General features: G+C 41.1%; 1 protein-coding gene across 1 annotated transcript in view; it reads right to left on the bottom strand.

The window, feature by feature from the left end:
- LHFPL3 (LHFPL tetraspan subfamily member 3) overlaps nucleotides 1-26,964 on the bottom strand; it is a 242,074-nt gene that overhangs the window by 112,413 nt on the left and 102,697 nt on the right. The window lies entirely within an intron of this gene.

Genomic DNA, 26,964 nt, shown 5'->3' with positions numbered 1-26,964 from the left:
GGCTGTGGATTGCCACCATGAGCCATTTTCCTTCCTCTGTGTAACCCTCAGCTGTGACTGAATCATGAGAATGTATTTAAGATGTTCTTGGTAGCTGCTTCTACAGCTGGTAATGCAGGGAAGGATGAAGCTCTGCTCTGACAGCAGTTTCAAGAGCATTGTCCACCACTAGTGATGCTCTCCTGTGGCAGACATCCACCCAGGCAACAACGCTGGCAGCAACCTGACAACCAGAAAAGCAAGACTAGGAAAAATAATGCATATTATCTGCATATTATTTCATTCTCCTCTTGGTGAACAAAGTGCACTCTCCCACAGTGAGCTGTGGATGTTGGGATGGGGAGACAGACCCCTCCCAGCAGTTTCTTCCTCTCCAAGGGCTGACACAGGTCCACATCTGCTCTTCTGCCACCACAGGCTGCCTATCACCCTTTTCACACTTCCCAGTCATCAGCTTGTGGAGGGCACCATGACCTCGTGAACTGCTGGGGCTCAGCAGTAGCCTTTTGCCAGTAACTGATGCTGTCTGGCAGGAACCAGAGCTACTGCTGTGGTTCCTGGCAATAAGGAGAACTCCAGCAAGGATTACTCTGCTCAGTGGCATTTGTGCTGCCTCACATGAAGACACAGGAGCAGAGCTTCTCCTCTAAGCCTGTTGTCTGTGGCTGTGAAAAGAAAGAAGCACACCCAGCAAGTGACTCATCCCGTGCAGCTCAGGCACTCATCCCAGCACGGCAAACTCTCTCCTTGGAGGTACAAACCTTCACTCCCTCCATTACTGATGAGGAAGCCTAGAAGACCAGTTTATACTACATTAATTTTCTGAAAGCAAGGCCTGGTGAGATGGCTTTGGGCCTTAGCTTTCCACTGAGCAAAATATCTGCTTTTTAATTCACACTGAAATACATAGTATATACAGGACTGTACAGAGGACTCCCACAGCCTTTGCATTACATCTGCCCTTTTAGGACATTTATTTGCAGAAAACTGCTTTTTGAGCCAGGTTGGTCAGTTTGCTGGTCTGAGGAAGCTACCAGTCTATAAACTTTCTAAAGAGTATAATATATATAATGAAGTCTTTCTGAGTTATATTCTTCATTAGATGAGAGAACAGCAGCTGTATGTCTACCTGATTGTAGTATTTATGTCACCTCAGAGGACAGTAGAAGATAAAATGATTTTCTCCTACAAACACCTGAATGTTGAAATTTTCAGAATTAAGATTTCCCAAAGATGCCAAGTATGCGTGTCAACAATAAAACAGAGGAATAGATACGTGACAAGGTTTGGACACAGGACAAAAGGAGTTTAGGACATAGGACAAGGGCATAGGACAAAAGGAGTTTAGACTTTTAATTTTTTTTTTTACTTGCAACCTTTTTTCAAATGTAGAACCAGAGAGGGAAGATGGAATTAGAGAGGAATGGCAGAGACCCTGGCCTTGAAGAGGAAGCCATGAATGGGGGTCATTGAACACACGGGTCTTAAATATTTCCTCATGTAAACTGTCTCCCCCGAGCTCCAGTCCCAGTGGGGGCCTTTAATTGCTATGTGAAAGCAAGTAATATTAATTGAATTGAGTATGTATTCACTTGCTGTGAGTATCATGCCAGTAAAACCTCATCACTCAATGTTCACGAGAAGCAAACACTGAGTGCACCTCAGCCCGAAATGGTTCAGTTATTTGAAACTACAAACTGATTAAAAGGAAATTTTCTGTAATGTTTGACTCATTTTTATTAACGGGAGTAAATCAAAACTTTCCTCAAAAAAGCAAATTCTTAGTAAGTCCTTCCCTATTGAACTGGGTTTTTTTAAGGATAGCATGCCAATACAAGACCCAAACCTTGAAAAGGCTCTTTAGACATAAGAAAGATTTGTTAGTTTCCAATGCAGAAATACATCTAAATTGCTTATTTTTAACTTTCTGTGTTTTAAAAGCAGTGAAGAGAGGCAAAAAGCCTTTTTCTCTCCCATGCAGAAGGATAACAAGGTACTCTTTGCTTGTGATACCCCTTGGAATAATTTGTAGAGGTAATTACAGGAAAAGATCTCTGAAGACTTAGATTTAGTATTCTCCCAATTTCCAACAACAAAAACTTGGAAAGTTTCCACTTATTTTTACCAAGATGTTAATTTTTATATCAAAGTTTCCTAAAAGTTAAGTAACAGCTGTGTAATTTGCCATAGAAAAGGTTTTTAATCTGAATTAGTTACTTTTTCGCTTTATTTCTCTTGTCTATTAACTATACCAACAAAAGCCAAAAACTGATCAGAGATGCTAAATCCCTGCAATCACTTAGATTACCTTTCTAGCCTTCCATCAAGCTTTGTGATGAAGTGTATTCATCCAGAAACTGCTGGTTGTAAATTATTGAGCTGAAACTTTTAGACTGGTGTGTGTTTAGGAGAATTTAGTATATATATATCCATTCACCCAGGCCACACATCAGCCCTCAGTTTATTTTCTGTTCAAGGTTCACATAAAAAATTGCACCTCACACTTCTAGACACCTGCATGTGACAAGAAGAAACTCAGTAAGAATCAAAACTATAGTATCCTCATAATGGAGTCCTGGGTCAATGCAACAGCTCATTTTGGCACACGGCTTTTGTGATGTCTCCACACTCACTTGGGCAAACCATCATATGTTTAACTTTGGCAGAGAAAACCCCAAATTTTTTTCCAGGATAACAATTGTACTCGGAGGCTACAACATGATTACAAAGGAGTCAGAGGACCAGTAGCTCTGCTGAGGGCAGCAGTATCTCTCACACTCAGGAAACAAAGGAGCCTTCTGGAAGCAAGTGCCCTTCATTGTCACTCCAATCACCCAGCTAAACTAAGCTAAGGAGAGAGCTCTGAAAATTATTGAAAAGGTTAAAAAACTAGATCTGAAGTAACAACTGTATGTGGTAGCCTGAAATATGTGTTCATCTGTTCTCTGCTGCCACACAAATAAGAGCTGCAGATAAGCGTGTTTCCTATTCCTCATGGAATACCACTACTTTAGCACAGAGAGCAGCTTGGTGACTCAGAGCACAGCCAAGCAGCCAGGACTGGGCAGACTCAGAGCCTACTTCCTACCACAGGGAGCCAAAGACACACTCTAATCCAGAGGATTTGCTTCCACATTCCTGTATCTTCAAGTGATAAGTTCAGTATGGGGTTTACTAAACAGGCATTGGAATTATGAATGCCACTGCTGAGCTTGTGTAATCAGGCTGAAGATAGCCTAATGCAATGACTACGTTGCCAGAGATTTCACTGACCACCTTCACAGTCCCCCCATAACACCTGGGATTATACTAGGGATCATCAAACAACCTGGAATCACTTTAAAAGAGTCGCTAAGAACTCAAGCAGAAGCAGGCATACATTAGCAGATTTTCTTACCAGAGTCATGTAGGACCACTCAGGTGGCACAGAAGCACAGACTGAATGAAAACCCAAAACCAAACAGACCTGAGATTTCTTAGAGTGAATGTCTACCCTTACAACTCCTCCTGTATGGAGGATGTTGAGTTTGGTCCAAATTAATCTGGAGGACAACTGGGGAGACATCTTGAGGCATTAGGAGATACCTGCAAGTGATAGGATTTTTCCTGACAATCATACACAATATAAAATTGTGCTTCTTCTAGTCAAGACAAAATGCAGATTTTTATCCCATGGTTGCTACTTAGAATTGTGAACCTACTCTTTTTTTCTCACAAACTATCCCATTAACATGAACAGTGCTATTTACGTATCTACAAGGCTTACTAGTGTGATTAAGAGTTGCTGGATTAAGCTGTGTGTTTGCAGTGTGATCTTTATTTTAGGTCCGTTGGAGCAGAGTCCTAAGATTGCACAGAGACATGGTGTGAAATGCTGAGGAAAGAGCATCTGCTGAGCTCTGTGAAAAACAGATAAAGAAGTAGGGGAGAGATAGAGCAGATGAATGGGAAGAATGATAAAATAGTCTCATAACAAGCCCCAGACATTTGACTATTTATTTTGAATTATTTTAGTTTTGATAGCCCCCAAAGAGCACTTTAAAGTGCTTAATTTGCTTTGCTCCATTGATTTTAATTAATCTTGCCCTAGGCTTTCAAACTTGATGAGCACGGAGAACTTAAGAAAAAAAAAATAGCAGCCTACTTTTTCACTGTATTAAATTCCTTAACTGCCTCAAATCAAGGGCGACTGCAGTGCAGCCCTGGACATGAGCACTTGTCATGCCCTGGGCACTACCCTTGTAGGGGTAATATCTTCATGGGCTGAACTCAAAGCAGAAGAGAAATATCTACTGCTGAGGCCTTCTGGATGGATGGAGCTGATCCAGTTCCTTTCCCTCCAGCCAAGAAGACATCGAATACCTGCTTGCAGAATGAGTAGTTCTTTCCATAGGCACAGTTTCACAGTGGCCCAAAGTTACACAGACATCACACGTTTGTATTGTGAGAGGCTCCTGTCAGCACAGAGCAGATGAGATTTTGCTCTGCACAGGAGGAGATGCCTTGGCTTTAGGAAGGAAGGATGATTGACAAATGAAAAATTATAGGATCCTCTGTCCTCCCTGGAATGACCGACCCAAGGCAGCCCCTTCAGTAAGAATCTCCTGGGATCTTTTAAAGGGACCAATAATAACTGATGATGACTGCAGCATGGGAAAGTGGCACTGGCTTCAAGTCCATCTAATGAAGGTGAATTTGATTATTGTCAAGTAGTTGAGTGCTGTCTAACCAGGTGTTAAACACCTACATAATTCTAAAATCTTGTTCCAGAGTTACTAAATTTGACATTTAAGAGATATTTTCTTTCAGCAACTTCCACTGAAGAGTCAGAAATCCCAGAGGGATAGGGACCTTCTGTGTGACAGCACAGCACTGCCATCATGCATGGGATGTGTGATGGGACCAGAGACTGAAGATGTGCCATTTTCATGCTTTCCCAACCAAGCAGAAACAATATCAATCAGGTGACCAATTTGCCATCACTTCTGCCAAACTCTAGATGTGGACATGTAATCTCTTTTTGATTCAGTTGAGAGCAGCAACCTCCACAGAAGCCCCCAATCCCTCATCCTCCCACTACAGAGAAGGGCTGCTGAGTCCTGGGTGGAATGCAAGACCATCACTTCGTGGGCAGAACCATGGGAGGAAGGGGATGCTCTGACAGGACCAGGCTGTGGTAAGGGGCCCCAGTCCATCATGCAGGGGGATAATAAGGTCAGTCATCCACTGGAGTTTACACCTTGTCCTCCTAAAGGGCAAATCACTGACCAGCATGAACTAATCAGTGGTTAAACTGTTACTCAGAAGCTGTAATTTAACATTCATGACTTCTCTAATTACTTCTGTCTCATCCTGCATCTTGCCTTTCTGGGAAAGGTTATTAGAAGGTCGCATGTTTTAGATAACAGTTACTTAAATCTCCTGCCTATGAATAAGCAACCTCAGATTTTTTATGTCTGTAATTCTGAGTATGGCTATCTGCATCCTAAAAAAAGAGAGGAAAAAGAATTTGCTTTAGCAAAAGAAGGTATTGATAATGTGTATCCACAAGAGACTTATACAGAAATCCACAAATAGATTGAAGTAATTCATTAAGAACATTAATCAGTTTTGGACTATCCCACACTGTAGTAATCAATCATTTTAATTAAAAGGAACCATGCATTCTCTCCCTGTCTTTTACCTCAGCCCATCTTTGCAACACAGCTGATCAAAGACGTCATATTTCAAAGATGCTGAGTACCGTTTTTCTATAACCTTCATTAAACAATTTCACAAAGCAACAATATCCTCTGTATTGAAGCACCTGCCTTCTTAGGGAAGCTTTTGCTCAGGAGAAAATGATCAGATAATTGTTCAGCAACTCCAAATTCCTGTGCTCTGTGTAAGCGAGGAGAGAGGTCCCAGCTACCTTACAACAAGGTGTACAGGCTCACCCTTGTTTCTCCGGGACAAACTTGGTTTTCCACATGCCCAGACAGGCAACACTACTCAACAGCTGGCCTTCCTGTGTGTCCCCAGAGGGCTGGACCTCACAGAGGTCTCCATCCTGCCCAGTACTTTTCCTTCAACAGCTGCCAGGAGCAGACAGCACAGAAAGAAAGGAATGATCGCACAGGGGAAGTACATAGGGATATTTCCTCACTCTGCAGTGTGTTACAGGTCAGGGACTTCTCGAGCCAAAGGCAGTGTTTATTGTCCAGGATGGATTTTTCATGCAGTGCATTCCTCCAGTCCCTTTTTGAATCATGTAAAAAGCTGAGATGAATTCTTTCTTTTTAATATCAGCTGCTTTGTTCTGCAATTTTCAGAGCAATCTAGCACTAAAAATTATGGAAAAGAATGAAACATTTTGTCTCATAATAAGCAAGGAAAGAGTTTTGTTCCACTCATCAATGTGTTGCAGTCTTCTAAGATCAAAGAGCGCTGCTAGTTTCCTTTTAGGAGCACAAGGAAGAATGAAGAAAAAAAAAAACCACATTTATAAAGTAGCTGTATCTTCCTTTTCTTAAGTTGATTCTGCTGCTTAGCCACTATCTGCCTCTGCCAATCAGCATGAAGTTTCAAAGGATGTCTGGTTTCAATGATATCTAATGTTGACTTAATTTAAGATAGAGAAAGACAAGGGTGTAATAGAGAGAATCAGTCAACAAGAAAGGCATAAGTCGAATGTTGTAGCAGGGAAGATTTTTCAGCTGTCCTTTTCTAGAATAAGAGAAACAAAAGGCAAATGGACCAGTCATAACTATGATTCTTGCACTCCTTAAACTGCTACTCAAAGAAAGGGACTCGGAGGGATTGTTTCGTTTTTCACCACCCCATGAGATAGCAAATGGAAACAGAAGCAGCTGACATGGTTCAGCAGCAGGTTCAAAAAGCCACTGGCAGAGGTCTATTTGAGAACATAAGTAAATCATGGCATGAAAGATAAACAGTGATGTGGCCTGTAAACACTGTAGGAACAGATGGATCAATGAAGGGTCGCTTCTCTATAGACAGAAAGTTACACTTGAGCATGAAGTCCCTGACCAAAACTAGCGGTGCTAATTATATTTATATATGACCTGAGAAAAATATAGACAAATAAAAAAAAAAAATATTATTTACGTTACTCAAACCTAGAAAAAACCAGGAGGATCTCCTCAAGAGAATCCTGCTGAAACAATGTGACAGCCGGGTAACAGACAAATGTGAGGGAAATGGTCTGAATGACTCTTCTGCATTGCTAGTATGGAAATGCAATGCAATCACAAAAGCCCTGTGTCCATGCTCAGTATGGACTTCTCCTTGAAGAAACAGTCAAAACATTGGGATGCAAAAGGAACAAGACAGAAAATTCTTAACTCATAAGGTCCCAAAATAAACAAAATGCTCAACCTTGCTTTCAACAGTACATCTGTTCTGAGCTTCATATCTCAAAAAAATAGAGTTTAACTAGAAAGAGTTCAGAATGGGATGGTGCAAATATTAATGGACATAGTACAATAAAGGCAAAAAATAATTCTTGCATCAGAGACAAACTGAAAAGCTTGTGACTCTTTAGAGAATAAGTGAACAAAAGCTGATATACTGAAGAAAATTTTTCTCTACCCTGCCATAAATCAAAAGGAAAGTAACATTTGAAGTATTTAGAAGGAAGCACTTATCTACATTTGAGGGAATGCTATCTTTTTAATGAGAAAATAAAAAGGCTAAATAGCCCATGGATATCTTTATTTCAAGGTATCAAGTAAGAAAGAGCCTTACAGAGTAAACAAGAGGATCAAACACCTACAGAGCTAGCAACACACGCTGACTTAGGTAAAATTAAACAGAAAAATAAACTTCTATCTATTTTTCTAAGCTAGCCATTAGCTTGACCACTGTAAGATTTTTACTGTTTCTTGTGTTTCCTGGAATATACACCACAAAGTGGGGTATGACAGAAAGACGACTGAACGAGCAGAGACCTGAGCTCCTGTTGCACAGTGCAGCACTCCCTGGGCTTCACCAGCTTTGGTGTAGGTGCACCCCAGCCACAACAGTGCCGTGCTCTGCAGAAGGGAAGGAGTGCTAATGTGGCTTCCTTCATACAGCCACACTGAATGTGGCTGCAAGCACTGAAGACCACCAAGCACTGCTCTGCCACACCTTCACACTGATTCTCTGCTGTGCTCCACCTCACCGTAGGCACACATGCACAGGGGTACCTGACAGAGCAGGTTATGAGGAAATAAGGACCAGCCTTTTTTCATATGATGCTTCGTGTGATCCCAGGTAGAGATCAACACTGTTGGTAGTAATCCACCATTGGACACAGACAGCAGTCACTCTATTGAGGACACAGTCAGAACTAGTATACCTCCCTCCCTCCACTCTGCTCTTTTGTCCCTTTACAGTTTATTTTCCTAATCAAAACCAAACAGTACTCCTCACTGCTGCAATCCTCACTGTAACACAGCCAAAATATTTTACAATTTAATTCAGTGTTTTAAAAACATGGCAACTTCCAATGATCACATTGATTGAGGCTTCCTCTAAGTGAAAGAGAGCATTTGCAGACTTCAGAAACCAGTTTGTCTCTGAACAATAGAAAGACTTGTTAAATGGGAATCCAAGTAAAAAGAAGAATTACTGTAAGAAAAGAGATGGTGAAGACTGACAGCTCTTTTGTTGTTTTGACAGAAATACCTTGTGGATGACCTGAACATTTGTTTTGAACCACAATACTGGCTTGAGAATGGGCGAGTTATATCGGGAATGAGATCTAACTGAAACTTTTAATGCATTATTTATCTTAAAAGAAACATGATCACCAATTTTTATTTAAATGGGCTTGAGACACTGTTGCCCTATGGAAATAGGCAGGCTTGCTTAAAGAGATTTTGCACAAAATGTACCACTCTTTAATATTTATGAGACTTTTCCCAGGTTTGCTAAAGTTCAAGTACACATCTCTTTTTATGGAGTAACAATATTTAGAGTTAGTTAAAAATAATTTATTCCCACTAATTCTAATGTGAGAAAATAATTCTGAAACAATACAGCCAGGAAAATCTGAGTGCAGAATACTGAGCTTCTCTCATTCAGATATCTGGTCCATTGATAATCCTGGTACTGCAGCACATATAGGTAAAAGCCTCCTCAGTGCATTAAAACCATTTATTGAAGGTAACTCTGCTTGAATGTTTGAACCCAAGAAATCTCTGAGACTCTTGTTTTTCAGTTCTCAGTTCTAATGTTTCTTTGTTTGCAAATACAATAATTACCAGAACTGATAATAGAAAAATAGTTGGCAGACCTTGAAAAATAATGTATTTTATAGGTCAAGCCTACCCATGGTCAATTTATGACCAGAGTGTAACCGGAGCTGTGCAACAAAAATAATAGCACAGGTACAGTTTCTACCATAAAAATCACTTTTTTCCCAGTATATTTCTTCTATAATAACTTCTCTCTTTCTCCCTCTCTCCACACACCATTCTTGTGATGGCAGTTAGCCAAAGGCATGCAAGAATGAATTGCACTGTTGTGGCATTTAAATTATATCAATACTGAAATGCAGAATAGAGTCCTTTTCTATTTTATCTCTAAATTGAATGCTTTCACAGAGAGGCACTGTTATCTGCATTACAATTTGAGAGCTACATTAGTAAATCTTGAATGCTCTGAATTAGAGTATTCAACTTTTGAGATGGATGGTTGAGCTCAACACAAAAAATATATTAAGCTGGAGATATGGCTTCATTTGGAGTGAACATGTATTTTGAAGAATATATGTGATTCAGAAACCAAGCCTAAATTTCTGGGGAGCCTGCATCCAGATGAATGTTACCCCCTTTTTAAAGTAAATCTTTTTAGATTTTCATATTAAAACTATGCCTTCAAAATGATTCTCCAGGTACCATTTCCCTGTCAGATGGGGAAATTATGTAAATTCCCACTTTCACACAATCATTGGAGCAGTCTGGAAATGCTGCCTGGGAGTGGAGAAGGTTCCCATCTCTTTAATGGCACATTGCAAGCACACTAGTAACGCTGCAAGTATATTGATGGGGCCTGCATCTGCTAAACAGTTACAAGGGTCTGAAGAAATGAATTAAATCTCTGGGTGTATCTCACTGGTTTTATCCTTAGGACTTCAGTGACAGCAACCTCTCAGTGCCCCACGGTCACAAAAAGACCCTTTTGGCCTTTAACCAATCTGCAAGTTTTCAGGTTTCTGAGATGCCACAGGTGCCGGGTACATCTCTGGGATATGCCTGGAAGTGCTGTGCTCACTGCTCTCCAGGGTGGGTGCAGAAATGAAAAAAATCCCTCCCTTTCACAAAAAACCACACAGAGCCAACAAATGCATTTAAAATCTATGTTTATGGAAAACTGATAAATATCATGATGATCAAATTGTGTGCTTATCTTGTGATAACCGAAACGCGAATTCTGAAGCATAGTCTGTGTTTTCTTTTTTCATGTGTAGGTGATATTTGCTAACAAATATCCAAAGCACAGCTGCTTCCCATTAAAAAAAAAGGCACAGAAAGACTATTTACCTCACTTGGGCTCAAATGGTTATTGCTAGGAACCAAATGGTAGTGAAAAAAAAAAGTATTCCCACAATTGAAAAAATGAGGTCAGAAATAGTTATACAATAAAAAGTTCTTTGCCCTAAAAATTGTTTCATTTATGAAACTGATGTAAGTTATCTTACTGGTATAAAATGTGCCCTCAGTACCAGGATTATTTGACCCAGAAACCCATCTGTGAAAAGCAAAGTTCAAAGAAGCTTGAAAAAGATGGAAGGACTTTGGGGAGAAAAACTGAGACAGGCTATGTTTGCAACCTCATAACAAGGCAGGTTTGAGAAGAACTCCAGAGATCTCTGGCCATGGCTGGAGACAGATCAAAAGCACTTGCAGCACAAGGAATCTGCTTTATGCAGGCAAAGGAAAGTCAGCGCTGCGGCTGGAGTCCCCCCTGTGCCAGGGAGAGGTGTGACCTGGTACTTACTCAGCTGGAGACCACCAGCTCTGCCACTTGAACCCAGGCAGAAACTGCAAGGATTCATGTCAGTATTTTCAGCCCTTTTCCACAGATATCACATGCCAGCAGCTGATTTTCCTCTCTTGGTAGCTCCTTGCACTGGAGCAGCCATGCTGACCTTGGTGACATGGCTATGCTCCAACACCATGTCTAGGAAAGGAAAAGCCTCCAGTCCCCAGCAGCACAGTTCAAATCCAGCCCAGAGCTCACCCTGGCCCCACATTGAGAAATTAGATTATTTTTGCCAGTGCATGAAATAGTGTCATATGTTGAAGTGCAAAACATCCCTTTTGTTTCCTCTTTGACTCAAAGAATCCTGGAAGGGTTCACATCTACATTTCAGTTTAATGAAGAACCCTTTTTTATTGAATTCTGTCTGGTGGTGAAGCCCATTAGGGAACCTTTTAGAGATTTCAGATGAAGGCTTGATCCCTTTGATCTTGAGTCCAGGGGAATGAGGAACAGGTCACATTTCTTTGATCTGAAGGAGACGATACGGGATCACATTGATATGCTTCCTGATCTTCCTGTAACCAGAAACCTTGCTCGCAATTTTTGTGCAACATCAGATATGGATTTCTTTCCTCAAACAAATCTATGGAGTCATCTCCTAGGAGAAAGGAATGGCCCCTGCGAGGGCAGGGGTTGCAAGCTGTTCAGTTTCTCAAAGACCTCCTGCTTCACCTCTCCTCCACCAGCTAGGACAGCAGTAAACAAGCAGGATTTTCAGATGCTCACACCAGAGAGTCGCATGGGAGCCAGAAGGAGAGACTGCTTTTCTGATGGGCTTGCATACTCATTTTCTGTAAGTTTGCTGTATACAAAAAGACAGTTTTAATGTATCACTGATATAACTGAGCATGTGATACCACCCATGAAGTATCTGCCAGAAACTCTTGTGTTTCTTTCTCTCTTCCTGACGGATGTTCCTCAGCAGTGGCATTTCTAGTCAAAGCTGGACCTGATAGTGTTGTCTGTGAAAGCATATGGAGGATGTGATGAATTGTTATTTATTTATTTATTATTTAGTTGCTATTTAATTATTATTTGATATTTATCAGAAACTAGTTCTTCACTAGGAGAGTGATGTTGCACTAGAACAGGCTGCCCAGAGAAGTTGTGGATGCCCCATTCCCAGAAGTGTTCGAGGCCAGATAGGATGCAACATGAGTAATGTGGTCTAGTGGAAGGTGTCCCTGCCCATGGTGGGGACATGGTGGGGAGTTGAAACTGGATGATCTTTAAGATTCCTTCCAAACCACTCTATGATTCTGTTTGATTTGATCCATTGCCACTGTGTGGATGATGCTGACTAAGTCCATTCCTGCACAAAGCTGAAGTGATGTTTATCTACTTGCAGAGCAGATAAATTTTATCCAGGGTAAAGCACTGACCCTCTTAGCACCTGGATGCTTTCCTGCGCGAGTCTGCTCTTGCACACCTTTATAACTGGTGGGATAACCCTTACCTGGCTGCTAGAAGCTGGAGGCAGGCACTAAGCCTGAGCAGACCTTAGCTGGTTTGTTACCCTTTGCTCCCCTCAGAGAGAGGGGAGAGAGAGCAAGGCAGGCATCTGGAGGAATTGTCCTGAAACCCTCTGATTGCAAAGAATGAGCCCAGGGGCTTCCAGGGCAGCTCCAGGTCTTTAAGGAATAATTTCACAGCACTTCATGCTTGTATCTTAAAGGACATATTTTATTATTTGATCCTCATTCAGAGGGACATCCCCCTTGTTTATTCTGAGCACATGTGTCGAAGGACCCACCGAGAGTTTTGGGCTCTGCTCCTCAGTGCATTCCCCTGTTCTGGTTCCCTGTGTGCTGGGGATCATTCCCCACATGCTTTGCGAAGCTCAGCTGGAAATCAGCTCTGATTTTATTCATTAATTTTGCCTCTTCCCTGTGTTCCAGTTTTCAAAGTATTTTGTTCAGAAATAATTTAAGTAACTACCATCTTTCAGCCTTCAAAGCAGCTTTGTCTTTCCTCACTTACATTAGCTATGCCTGAAAAGCTCAAGAAGGTGTGGTTCAAGAAACCATTGCCCCCCAGCTACCTTCTCCTGCACTGGAACCCACCAGTCAGCTGGAGTTGTATCTCTCATCCCTAAAGGTACCAGGTCACGGTGTGAAATACAGGTGGTCTGAGGTTTCTGGCCACTCTCTCTGGTGGCAGTGGTGATGCTTCCAGATGTGGCAGATGACAGAATCACACCATTTTCCATGCACAGATCCAAGCCACAGCTTCAGTTGGTATCTGTTGTGCTGTGGATGCAGGAGAGGAGCAGTTTCCAGGAAGGATGGGTTGAGTAAAGGGGAACCACAAAATTCTCCAGAAGAGCACATCATATATGGGGTGAAGAAAGAGCCCTCCTTTTGGCTTTGCATGGTTCCTTGTGCTGCATGCCCAGCAGGGGGGCAAAACTGATGGGAAAATCTCCTCCTACAGCAGACACAATATCTGGATATAGGCAGACCCAAGACTGAAGAAGTTCTGTGTTCGAGGACTGTTAATGCATGGAGTGATTCACTTTCATTCAGTACAACAGCACAGGTAGGCGTGAAATTATTGTGGGGCTAAAAATGGTTTATGAACCTCCAACTGAAATTTCCAGAATACCAGTGTCTTTTGGGGGTTCCATCAGCTACACCCCAATAGCAGAGACCTGAGATTTTACTTAAAAACTCAAAACCAGACAGATACAACAGAGCAGAGAAATGTAGCGATGTGAGTAAGTGAACATAAATGTGATTAGTAAAGAAGTACCATGGTCCAGAGAAATAACAAGTCAGCAGAATGTAAGGCAAGGTCTAAAGACAAAAGTGATGGTGTCATATGTAATGGAAGCCAGTCAAGCTCCAGGAACATTTTTTATATTTCTTGTGATCCATCTCACCAAAAATTATAATTACTGTAGCAATTGGTTTACCTAAAACATGTTTTCTTCCTCCTCTTAACAGGCCCCTTTTAAAGCCAACAAATTTTCTTGGATCTCTGTGGAGAGCACAACTTCCTTTTAAATTGATAAATTACAGCACGTAGTATCCTGCTTTTTAAACAGTACTAATGAAATGCTTTCAACTCCACAAAATGTGTATCCTCCTTTTGAATGGATTCTGTCAAATGTGAATCTGTCTTAGTTGATAATTGCTAAAGGAAGTGATGTATATAAAATTAAGAAGCTAGTCTCTACCTCAGGCATTTCCCTGCTGTGGCTCCTATAAAAATACTCAAGCCTGCACTAGGCTTTGTGCTCTGGCAGCTTCCCTGTCCTAGATATCCCTTCTAGGTTGGATCAAGCTCAGGTGTGTCCCAATGGGTCCCATCTGCAGCTGGGACAATGGCAGCAATGGACCTGAAAAACCCAGGACATTCCAGCAGAACCTCTTATCTAATTTATTTAATTTTGTCTCTTTTCTTCTAAAAATAGAAATGTACCTCTTTGTTTAGCGGCTTGATGAAAACACAAGTGCATATTCACATATTCTACACAAACATTACACAAGTGGCTGTTTTCTTCATGGGTTACTTTGATTTTACAAGGAATCTCTTTTCTTTGTGTAGGAAATCAGAAAGACAGAACCTTTTTTTTCCAGTGCAGCTGGCATTTTACAATTCAGGGTTGAGAAAACAAGAAGGGAGTAAAATGTATTCATATTTAAGTATGAGAAGGTATCCCTCTTTGATCTGATTTTGGCTAGGATCAAGAATACCCAACAGGCTAATGACACCTGTGGCATTTGTAAAGCTGGAGTAGTAGAGACACTTTTGCCTTCAGCACTTCTCCCTGCTGCTATAAAATTTATGAGCATTATATGCTACCCAGACCAGAAGGTCTCTGCTCTTGTAGCGTTTATGAGTTTTGCAGGAGTGCCAGAGAGTGAGAAACTCTGAAATCTTCCAGAAACCATTGAAATTCCAGAGCCATAGACTGAGAAATTTGCAATTCTTATAACCTTTTTTGCATAGGAAATAGATTTCCATCAATCAGGAGGTATAGGGGCATTCCTATGGGAGTACCTAACTGAAATTAGCCCAACAATCTCACTCTAAAATAGTAAAAGGCTCCATCTGAGCTAACATAACAAACCATAGTTATTAGGTGTAGCTACCTTTGAGATAAGATTTCTGTTGCCTTTTCTCCAGCTATTAATAGCAACATAGAAAGATGAAGGTTTATGTTGTTTTTTCCAAAGGTGAAAAACTCAGGAATATGCTAGGGATTGTAAATATTGAAAACTGCTGTAAGACTAGCCCTGAGGCTCCTCCACAGCTTCTGTGAACCTGAGAAAAATTTACAGTTAATTAATTTAATTTTCATGTGTGTTTAGGTAGAACTGTCATGATAATAAAAAAAGTCCTTATAACCTTAACTGGGAAAGATTTTTGCCTTTTGGCAGCAAGTCTGTTGAAGCTGTCATAAGGAGAACCCTAAAAAGCAACACAGGGTTCAATTAAACCCTGCATATACCACATGCTTCACTGTCACAGACAGCACTGAAGTAATGGCAGACATAATCCTGAAACCCACTCTGACTGTGAAACCTGTGAAGTGACTGATATCCAGGGGAGAGAAAAAAATTAAAATCTAAACTGCTTCTTGGTTTGCTGCAAGCAGACTCTTGAAGAAATCCAAAGCTTACACTGAGTATGCTCTTAAGGAATGTTTTAAAATATCCAGACTAATTTTATAAATTGAATTGAATACTACAGTGGGCCTCCCATGTGATCCAGGGGAAGAAAGATCTTGCCTACCTTAGGGAGGAGAAACCTTCAGATGAATAAAGTTGTACCTCCTCAGTTAGGAGCTGTATGACTACTGAGGCAGTTGGGCCCAGACTAAGAAAACCAACACCACTACACAGCAAGGAGAACTAATCTTAAGGCAAAGTTTATGAGCTTCAATCTCATTTTCCCTGGCATTGAGGAATGAAAGCAGGATTGAGAAAATGTCTAGCAGGTGAACTGAGGTGCTAATTGTACAAGAAAGCAGCAGATTCACAGGAGGAAGAAGCACTTTCCAAGTCCTCAGCCTGGAAAAGGGTGATGGGGGTAGAAAACATTTAGAGACATGAAGGAAGGGAAAGCTTGAATGAAGTTCTGTCTCCTGTAACTCATCTCCGCGCTAAAAATGTTTTTAGAGGTATGTTCTCCAAAGGGTCTGGCTGCAAATCACTTAGGGAAACGGGATGGGTTTCCACCAGCCCCAGAGCATCATCCTCCAGCAGCAGCAGCCTCTGGAGGAGGAAGTATGGTTTGGCTCAGCTGGAGCTACACAGCTCTGCCCTGGGAGGCCTGGTAAAATGTGCCATACTTTTCTACATCTTGAGTGATCCTGACTAGCTTATTTATATATTTCCAGCTTCCAGCAGACCTGGAAAATACTCATTCTGCAGACGAGCTCCTGGTTATTCTCATATCATTCTGGACTGCACTGAAAAGCACATTTTCGTGGACACTCAACTTCCCAATCTATTGTCCAGTTTCAGTTATGTTGGACAAAAGATCAAAAATCTCAGGAAGAATCAGACATAGATCCTACAGACTCCACAGAAGCTTCAGGCTACAGAGAAGACACTGTGGTCCAAATACCCACAGGCTTACCTCAGCCATTTGTGAGACTTGAAAGAGATGTGGTGTCAAATGGTTGCCTGCACACTGCTGTCAACCTACTCTGCAGGAAGAGATTGTATGTATGTGCAGGGACAACAGAAAATCTTACTATAATTCAGTCCTAAAGCCAATCAAGCAAGAGACATAAATCTGTGGACAACTAGGTTTTGAAAGAACAGGTGCTTGCAAAACTGATTGTTATCTAATTGAATTTTGTATCCATTCTCTACATGTTGTTAATAATCTCCATATGAACGTTTATAATCTGCCTGAATCTACAGACCAAAACCAGTAACTCAAAATGCACAGGAGAAAGTGATTATGTCAGCACTGCATGTTCCTCCTGATGGTGTGCTGGAGACTAAACTCTTTAGTCAAGGTAACCCAGCTGGCTTTTCTTCCTGTACTGGCTCAAACAAGAGCTTCATCTATGAAGTGTTACAGTGGGCAGTGAAAGTATTAGGAGTAGCTCAGCAGGGCACTTCAGCCCTGAATTGAAGTTATCAAAACCAATGAGCATGTTCTTAAATGTGTGCTTAGGAGTTTGGCTAAACTAGGTAATGGTCTTGATTATGACCTAAAAAAGCTACGACTCAATTAAAAAAAAAAAAAGTCAGATTTATTCAGGTTACGGATAGTGTTGGCTGGATTAACAATTAAGGTTTAGTCCTTAGTTTGAAAAGAAATATACAGCTTGCATTACTTGTTATTGGACGTGGATTTATCTGAAAGGATTCATTTATGTGAAAGCGCATATTTGTGGAAAAATCTCGAAATAATAATGAAGGCAAAATTACTACTGACTTCAGAAAGGCAACATTTTTAACTGCTTCATACCAATATTCAATGATTTTGCTGGCTGACTCTGGATGCCTTCTGAAAAGGGAGAAATTAAAGGTTTCATGTTTAATTTCACTAACCCTAACAACCCTAACCCTAACCCTAACCCAAGTAAACAGTTTGTGGAGAGAAAGGAAGAATTTCATGGAAATTAGGAGAGGTTCATTGCAAAGTCAGAAGGAAAAATCATGAAGGTATGATTTTGAAGGCCAAGTTAAAGTTGAAAAGCTAAAATGTCAGATGACTCCTTTTTCAGACTGGGGAGATGAATTCCTTGTATAGATTCATTAGGAGTAATTCTGCTGTATGGTAGCATCTCGCCCAGTTATGAGTATCATAATCAAAACTGTTACTCATAGATGAATTTATGTAAAAAGAATGGGTATTTTGCCTTCCCCATGGATTTTGAAAAGCTGTCAAAAGGTATTTTATCTGTCCATTAGCTCTCATCACAGCCCAATTACATGAAATTACAGATAGAGAGCTTTTCATGATTGCATTGAAACAGAAGTCCAATGTTGAAAACAAACTATGAAAATGTAGGATGAGTACATAATGTACTGTTTCACATACAAAGTAAAATCTCTGCTATGCATAAGCACTTTAAAGTTTCTTAGGATATAACTTGGGATCTTGCTAGCTCCTATTTTCTTCCTAAGTCAAAGAATTTAAAGTCGCTACATTCTCTGTCATTTAAATGGGAATTTCAAACAGCCTGAAACTAAAATATTTCATCATTAGACTATCGGCTGCACACAGCAGAATGAAAGGATTTGCTTCTGCATCACAAGATTTGCTCTGGGTTCTAGTGCAAAGCTTTATGTTTTGGATAACTTTGTCTCTCAAGATCTGAAGGTCAAATGTTGTACCATATTTCTCTGTATTCCAGAGAACTATGCTTTGCCCTCTTGGAAGCATGAGGAGGCAGAATTGCTATCAATTAGGAGCCTAAATGTCTATGATTCTATAGGAAAAAAGCTTATAAAACTCATTAGTAGGTGTCTTAAAATGTATTCTTTATGCAGCTAATTTATTTTGAATGAAAGCTACAAATAATTTTTAAAATAGCAATGCAAGATTTCATTACACATTAATTACATGAGTATACAAATACCCTAACAAAAGCCTTTGCTGTTTTCTTAACCAAATTAAAGCTTTACATGAAAAAAAATTTCATAAGCAAGGTGCATAATTTTCACTGAATATCCATACCTTCTGAAAATGCCCCAAACCAACCATTAACTTCTTTCTAAGAGAATTTCTTGCCATTAATTATGTGTTAGATGTGCAAAGGAACACTTCAGCTAAAAAGAATTCAACTGTAGAAATTACTTTTTGTGTCCTATTCCTCTGTTAGAGATTCCAGTTGGGCCTTTTGCCAATAAAGGACCTTAAAGTTGACAGAAAAGCGTTAGACACAACAGAAATCCATCACTACAGAAAAGCCTGGGAAAAGGAGATATGACAAATTACACGGGCTAAATCTGAGCAGCCTGGAGCCCCCCCAGATCCTGTGAAAAATGAGGCGCGTGGATTGACAATACAGGTAGCAGAATGTCTCTCTCCTGAAACATAGACTTGATCCAGCTCTCAACCATTTTTGTGTAACAGACAAGTGAGGCCAATAGTTGTGTAAAAAACTAGCATGAACAAGATCAGAATAAAGGGCAAAATGTCCTTTGGTCAATTACTGCACTTTGCAGGATATACAGACAACCCGTGTTAGTGTGGCTGCTCCAGTACAACAATGCTGTGGTGAGACGAGATCTGGGGCTTCAGCTGCCCCCTGGGCAGCAAAGATGAGCAAAGGGAAAGTGGGCACCTGCCACTGGTAGGAGCAGGGAACCCAACTCACTTCCCACAGAGGAGAGGGATGATGCTCTTATCCTGCCAGGTGAAGTTCTGCAATCACAAATGTGAAGGAGAGAAGCTCATGTTTTATCTGGTACAGCAAGAACCAGGCAAGGAAAGGTGGAACAGCTCACTCAGGATGATACAAAAGGCATATCGCAGCAGTAGGTTTTTGAGGAAGGGAAGTTTTCCCTTTAATCCCTCATTTTGCTACCTGTTTTTAGCATAAGGCAGCACAAGTGTATTCTCTGGCAGTTTACGCTGAGAGGTCTCTTGTGTTGGAAAGGAGCTGGAGGAAGGAGCAAGAGGAAAGGCACACTAGTACTCCAGAGCAGCTCAGGCAGAAATGCAAACTAATAAAAATGATGATGATGTTAATAATAATCCAATATGTGAAATAACTACAGCTGACATATGATCTATTGATTAAAGTCTTTCGTATGACAGGATGTCAGCCAGCAGAAATAGGAAATCAATACCTCATTTAACAGCAAAGAACGACTCAACCTCCTCCAGGCCAAAGAGAGACAGGGCTGCTTGAGCAGACAGTATGAATTTATTTGATCTACTTTTGTGAAAAAGAAAGGTTTAATTATACTAAAGAATGTGTTTCCTTGAATCCAGTTGGGAGGGGGAGTTGTTAGGAAGCTTATGAGCAATTAGTCAATCTAACCAAACAACAGAAGTGTTCATGCATTTCAGTGCATGTTTCTGGGATGTCAGGATTTTTGGATAAACCAATGACTGCAGATTCCAGTAAACATGAATTTAAGTACATATAACAAAGGCAGGAAAGGTAATGTTTTCAGGATGTGCATATTATTTATATATTTGCTGCAAAATGCAGATTCTGCCCCAAAAATTGGTTGTCTGCCACTGGGAGCTGACAAGCCGCAAAAAACATGTCCATGAAGAGGCCCTGATGGAGGAATGTTCTTCACACTGGATATGAGCACATTCCTCCAGGGAGGAGCACATGGGTGCATCTATATCTATTGCTCCTGGGTCACAAGAGTTTTCTAATCCATGCTTTTTTTTTTTTTTTAGGCAAGTACTTTAGTTCTAAGGGTTTTAGTCTTAATTCCTATGAATGAACCTCTGGTGAAAACAAAACTAGAAATAACTCATGCATTTTTAATGGAGAAAGCAAGACAGCCCAGGAATACAGGATCTGTGGATGGAGTAGACATCACATGACATTTTTATAACTGGGTTGTGTACCAAAGATCTCCTGCTTCATGAGCCCAAAGTTACTGAGATTCAAGAAGGACTCAAAAGGAGATAATTCTATGGTTTGCAGGTTGTGATTTGTGGGCAGATTATAAGGAGTCATTCTTGCCTTATTTCTCTTCCTAACCAGAGAATAAAGCAACAAAAAAGACATGAATACAACAAAGTAATTTGTAAAACTACACAGGAAAGCTCTTCACTGCACCAGAAATACTGCATTTTCATGCACACAAACCACAAGTTATCTGCACAGAAAACTGATTCTCTACAGTTTCACAGAAAAAAAGGTATTATACGTGTAGTTTCATAAGAGAAGCGTCATGGTTTAGCATAGTTTGGGTTTTTAGTTAAAGAGGGCTCCATCAGCCACAGAAGTGATTCTCTTGCAAAGAGGTGCTTATAGCTTCCTCTAGACCCAACAGAACCAATCAACCGCCTAGTCTGAACATTGGCAACTTTTTAAAGCCACTTAAGAAGCTCGACACGCCTCTGTGATCCACATTTAAGAACAAACAAAGCCCGGGAAAGCTCTCTTGCTTCTGGCTTTTGGACAGGTAACTGGGGGCCCGTGGTGCAGCCCAGTGAGGCAGGGCTGGGCCCTGCTTGGGGTGGGTCAGCTGCGGTGCAGCTTGGCTAAGAACTCAGCCACTTCTGCTCACTGGAAAATAAGTAAGTAATGGATATTTTGAACCAAACCACTACAAGAAGGTTTAGCACGAGCACACTTTCCATCCAGTACCTCCCCACCCATTTTTCTTCTCCCCCACAGCTTGCTCCTTCTTGTAATCCTGAAGGAAGAAAAATGTTGGGGTCTCCCCCCTGCCATGTGGTCCTGGGAGAGGGGCCCTGGGGGACAGACACGGCATTTCCCTGCCCCTGGTCAGCCTCGTTCCCCACTGGTTGCTTTGTGTTCCCCTGTGCAGGCAAGGACCCTCAGGTCATGATTGCCTCAGTTCCTCGGCAGAGCCCCGGCCATGTGGCTGGAGAAATAAACATCTCTGAAACACCTACCAAGAATCAGTCCATAGATATTTCTTTCCACGGGCCTCGTTGACTGATACGCGTGTTGCAGTTTCCCCACTGTAACAGAAATCCTTCAAAGGCACGCCTGTTACCCAAGGTGCAGGGTGAAAGTGTAACACTGAGGGACATGAAAAATGAGCACCTCAACAATACTGCATGCTCATCCCTGGAAGGGAACAGTGACAGCCTTGATTAAATTCATTATTTCATCTTTGTTCACACCACTTAACCTTGCCATCGTGCAGCTACTGGTATTTAAGTTGCCAGGATGGCGGCACTTGGGCTCCCAGTCAGTAACAAGGGGTTGAGGGAGGGACTGAAGAATTTTCCACCACATTCCTTTTTCTGTGTACATCTCCCCTGAACACAGAGTTCCTCTCCTGAACAAAGTTAAATTCCAGTTGTTTCTTTTCAGGAACTGAAATTAATGCTTTTTCTTTAATCTGTTAAATAGTCTATTCCTTGTTTTAGCAATTGTACCAGGTGGGTTTTATTTAATATATTATTTACTACCAATACCATGGTCCCCTTACAACATGGCTGTAAGTGATCTTTTCCTGAAGCTTTGTTGACAATCTCAGTGAAGAATCAAAGATCAAAAAAGCAGGAATGCTAAATAATCTGTTAATCAAAAATACTGCAGCTAAAATTGACTGGCAGTGTATTCTGGGGAAATCCACAGAGTCATTGGTAATCCTTGCCAGTTCTCTGTTTTAAAAGGTGTTTGTTTCCAGAGCAATAAATGGTTCACAAAAATAAATGAAAAACAGACGATGGAGAATTAATGAATCCATAATTTCAATATGCAGAGATGAGGATGAAAGCTCAGTGTTATGCAAGCATACATTTTTATTCTGCTTATTTTTGTAGCATACCCAACAAAGAGTTAATTTATTCTTGGTTTAAGCAAAAAAAAAAAATTTAAGTTTACACTCTTGACTTGATTCTGAAGTTTTACTATAAATATAACTGTTTTCTATAACTATCAGTACCAGGCACCATGTCCAGAGTATTGCACATTCTCAGTATCTGGTACAGCAAACTAATTAAACCCTATCCTGGACTCCTAGGAAATGCAATAGCCCAAACATGTAACAGGCTCACTAGTTATAAGGGCAACACCAAATCTCTGGGGCCCTTGGAAAAGTTCCAATATCTAAGTTGTCTTTTCTTAACAAGTGATTAGCTCATAACATTGGTGACCAGAGTACATGTGCCCTGGTTTCAGACAGGGCCGTGGTTCAGAGAGCTCCCTCATTGCAGCCACGTGTCCAACACGCAGTGATGTGAATCCTCATGATCCGCTGGCACAAGCACACTGGCGTGCCAAGACCTGCCCCTCTAGGGATGGACTCAAGCCTGAAAGGAGCTTTGGAGCATCATTCCCTGTAAAACCAAGGCTTCTCTTGGGATTTGCAGTCCACTTGCTGCAACATTGCAAAGAGCAACTCTGTTTTTTTAGCCTAATATAGGCAATCCTACTGCTTTAAAAAAACCCCAATAATACAGTTATTTTTGTATGGACATCTAGAGATTCAGGAATGCACATGTTGAAGCATGGGGTAATATTTCCTCATTTCAGAGACAAAGCACATGATTGTTTTAGTTTCACCTCTACAGCCCAGGCAAACCAGTGCTGAAGTGGAGTGGCGTCAGCCCGTGTAGCTAAGGTTGGGATGTCCCAAGCAGAGCTGCTGTAATTGTCCTAAGAGTAAGTACTGGATCTGCATGGAGGATGACAAAGGTGACAATTATTTTGAATAGGAATGAAAACAAAACCTGAGCTATTTTTCAAGGCCTGAAACCTGAGCTGCTGGCTGAGCAGGTGCTAGTTGGGACACGGACATGCAACACAGAGACTTCCCTACCACAAACTCTCCCTGCAGTAATGTCAAGAAAGGCACAATTCAAGGACATTAAGACATGGAAAACTGTACTTTGCACAATTCCATATTAATTTCTATTCTAGAAATTTCTGTAGTAAGTTACAACTTTATTCTTTTTAAACTATCTGTGTGATGGAAATACTCTCCTCCTTTTACAGCCAAGCAACCCAAGGTATGCAGACTATCAACGCTGTATCATGTTTCACTATAGGCTGTCCAACCTGCCTCCCAAAAAACCTGCCTGCAGCTCTGCTGGCTCCATAGAAATTCAAAAACCTTTGGGCAAGTGCCACAGGACTTGAAAGCCCCCCACTACACACTGCCCCAAAGATGTATCAGCTGGCATAACAGCAGCAGTGGAAGATCCAGCACATCACCAGAGCGTGGACCAATTCAGAATACTTCATGCCCTTGGCCACCATCAAGCATTCCTATGCTCAGGTCTCCAAGCCTGGCCTGGCAGGTTCTGTAGCTGGGGCAGTCCAGCCACACCTTCGCCACAGAAGCATGATCTTCCCAGTGCAGAAACTGGACATGAAGTGAAATACAGGACTGCCCAGTGAGCACCTACCTCATCCTTCGGACTCTTTGTGACTTTCTAGGATTGCTCTTGAAACTGTACAGTTTGAATATTTCATGCTGTATTGCAGCATACCAGCTGACATCTCAGGAGGAATTTTTGAATCCATATAAATTAATTATCCCTCCTACCCACAGATCACTTCTTCAGCAGGCTTGGGCAATTTGTTCATTAGCTACCAGTTAAAAACCACCTAGTTTTTCCCTTCAAAACTATTTTTCAGTTAATATTGTGTATGAGTGTTTTCTGTATTCTTTTGCATAGATCAACTATTTTGTTTATAATTTCTTGAAGCTTAAGTCTAAAATACCAAAGCTAGACATAGAATCACAGAATTACTTAGGCTGGAAAAGACCCCTCCTTGAAGGAGGCTTATATAAAAGATGGGGACAGACTTTTCAATAAGGACTTTTGCTATAAGACAAATGGTAATGGTTTTAAATGAAAAGACAGTAGATTCAGACGTGACATGAGGAAGAATTTTTTTACTATTAAAAAATAATAAAACATTAGTTTTACCAGTGGTAAAACACTGGAACAGGTTACCCAGAGAGGTGGAGATGCCCCCTTCCAGGAAACACTCAAGGTCAGGTTGAATGGGTCTCTGAGCAACCTGGTCTAGCTGAAGGTGTCCCTGCTTATTGCAGAGGCGTTGGACTAGATGGCCTTTAAAGGTCTCTTCCAATCCAAACTATTCTATGAATCTATGATTCTGACTCATGCCAAAAGGCATATGTATCATATACTAAGAAAATGGACTTTCAGCAAATGAAAGGCAGCAGAAGCAGCTGCTCAGGGACTGCAGATGGCACTGGGGAAAGGCGGTGCTTGGATCAAACACCTGCTGAAAATGAGAAATGGGAAGGTAGAAAGCTTATGGGTTTTGCTTTCTACAGGTCCAGCCCCAGGCAAGATTGACATATACTGTTAAAGTGTTAAAGTGTTTCAGTGTTAAAAGAACTTGCATGGTGTTACACAAAGTGTACATGCTGTCATGGCCATGCACAAGTCAGAAATGAAACTGAGAAATGAACAAATCTGACTGTACCTGCCCTGTGTCTGAACAGACAAAATCCCCTCCAGGGCCCTACCAGCACACCTGAACTTAGATAACCCTGTGATGTTCTGCCGAGCACAGGCTTCCAGCTGTGGCAGTGACTTTCTACCAAACTACAAAACTCCGAGCTAACCATTAAATTCTGTTAAGGCTGGAGTTGGATGGATGTTCTCAGGACAGATGTTAACTGTCCTTTTCCAGTTGCAGTTGAAGGGGGGGAATTAGCCAAGTACTGGCTGGGATTTGTGAGCCCTGGGGTGTACTGCCTGCCCAGACCTGCCTGGAGTGCCAGGACTCCAACCCTGTAACATGCCTGGGATGCACAGAAACTCCCAAGGAGAGATAGAAAGGGCATGAGTGAGAAACACATGGCCAAAAGCATCACCTTTGCATTTTCTAAAAAACTCATGCAATGTCAGTAGTTAAGTCCATAAAGCAATCGCAGAAGGCAGGACCTTTTTTCTAAAGCAAAGGCAAATTGCTGAAAGTTTTCTTCTTCCCCATGCTCAGAACAAAGGGCTGTTGAAGAGAATTTGTAGGGCAGCTGGTGAACCTCCTCAACAGAAGTGAAAGGCTGACTTTAATGTATTCCTGTCACAAGCAGTGAGGAGGTTTATTAAAGAGCACTGTACTCCAAAACCTCCCTTGAAGCTGTTAAATCTAATCTTTGGTTCTTCAACATAGTTATAAAATACATGAAGCCAGTTGGCTGCATGGCAGATGCTGTGGTTTCTCTGCCCAAGTTATGCCCCCACCACCACCAAAGTGCTTTGCCCTGGGAAAAACACCATCTCGGCAGCAGCAAATGACCAAGACCTAATTTCTCATAGATCAATTCTTTGTTGCTAATGACACAGAAGGAGATGGTTATATTTGGTCACCTCCCACCCTGTGATAACATGTGGACCAGAACACCAAACCAACCTGCACTACACTGCAGCACAGTTTCCTCCACGGCTTACCTGCTGCAAAACTGTGCAGGGAAGGAGGTGATGAGAGTGGGGAACAGGGAAGGAGGTATTTCTAACTGGTTTGAAGCATATATAGGGATTAGGCATCACAAATACGGATTTAATTTTCAATTTTGGCTAAAACTATTTCCATGCTCAGTTTTTTAAAAGAAAAATCTATGTTGTCTACAGACAGTTTTCACACGAGTCTCAGCCTAGGTAAAAGGCAACTGGACAATGGTTTGAAGGAAAATCTTGATGTGTCTTACAGCAAGTCCTTCAAAGCAGGGCTTTAGACTTCATAGTGCTAATAACAAATTTTTATTTGGAAACTCTTATTGGATCTTTCAGAAGAAATCAGTACAGAAGAGGGAGTTAACCTGTGTCCATATAACTATGTGTCACACAAAGCACCAACACTTATTTTTAAAACAACTCTCTGCCTATACTGAATACACTCCCTAATCACAGGACTTAAGGAGTATTCGTGCACTTGCTCCTTTTGCAAATGTCAAGATCACTAAGGGATTAACTGTAACATTTTATAATAATTTTTGCTTCTCAGCAGTTCATAAGAAAATGCTTACACCACGGGAATTTTACTTTTTAAATTTTATTTGCCAGATTGTGAGATCAAACAGAGCCAAACCAATTATCTGCAATTCTCAAATGACGGACATGCAAACAAAAATGTTTGCAGCAAAGCAAAGAAAGTGCCAAATTTCTTTGTAATGCAACAGAAAAACAAGGGTTGCGGCATTTTTAAGTGCTTTGATTAAAACTCTCAGTGGGACAATACGTCAGGTGTTATTGCAAGGTCAGCTCTGCTGAATGAAGCTGAACCATATTCAGTCTCTGATTTTGCAGTTATGTATATCCTTATGTCACTACTTGGGACTACTGAAGCACAAAGCCAGA

This window comes from Aphelocoma coerulescens, chromosome 1A (genome assembly GCF_041296385.1).
Source record: "Aphelocoma coerulescens isolate FSJ_1873_10779 chromosome 1A, UR_Acoe_1.0, whole genome shotgun sequence".
In the NCBI taxonomy this organism is placed as follows: Eukaryota; Metazoa; Chordata; class Aves; order Passeriformes; family Corvidae; genus Aphelocoma; species Aphelocoma coerulescens.
This window is presented reverse-complemented; position numbering and strand designations above follow the sequence as displayed.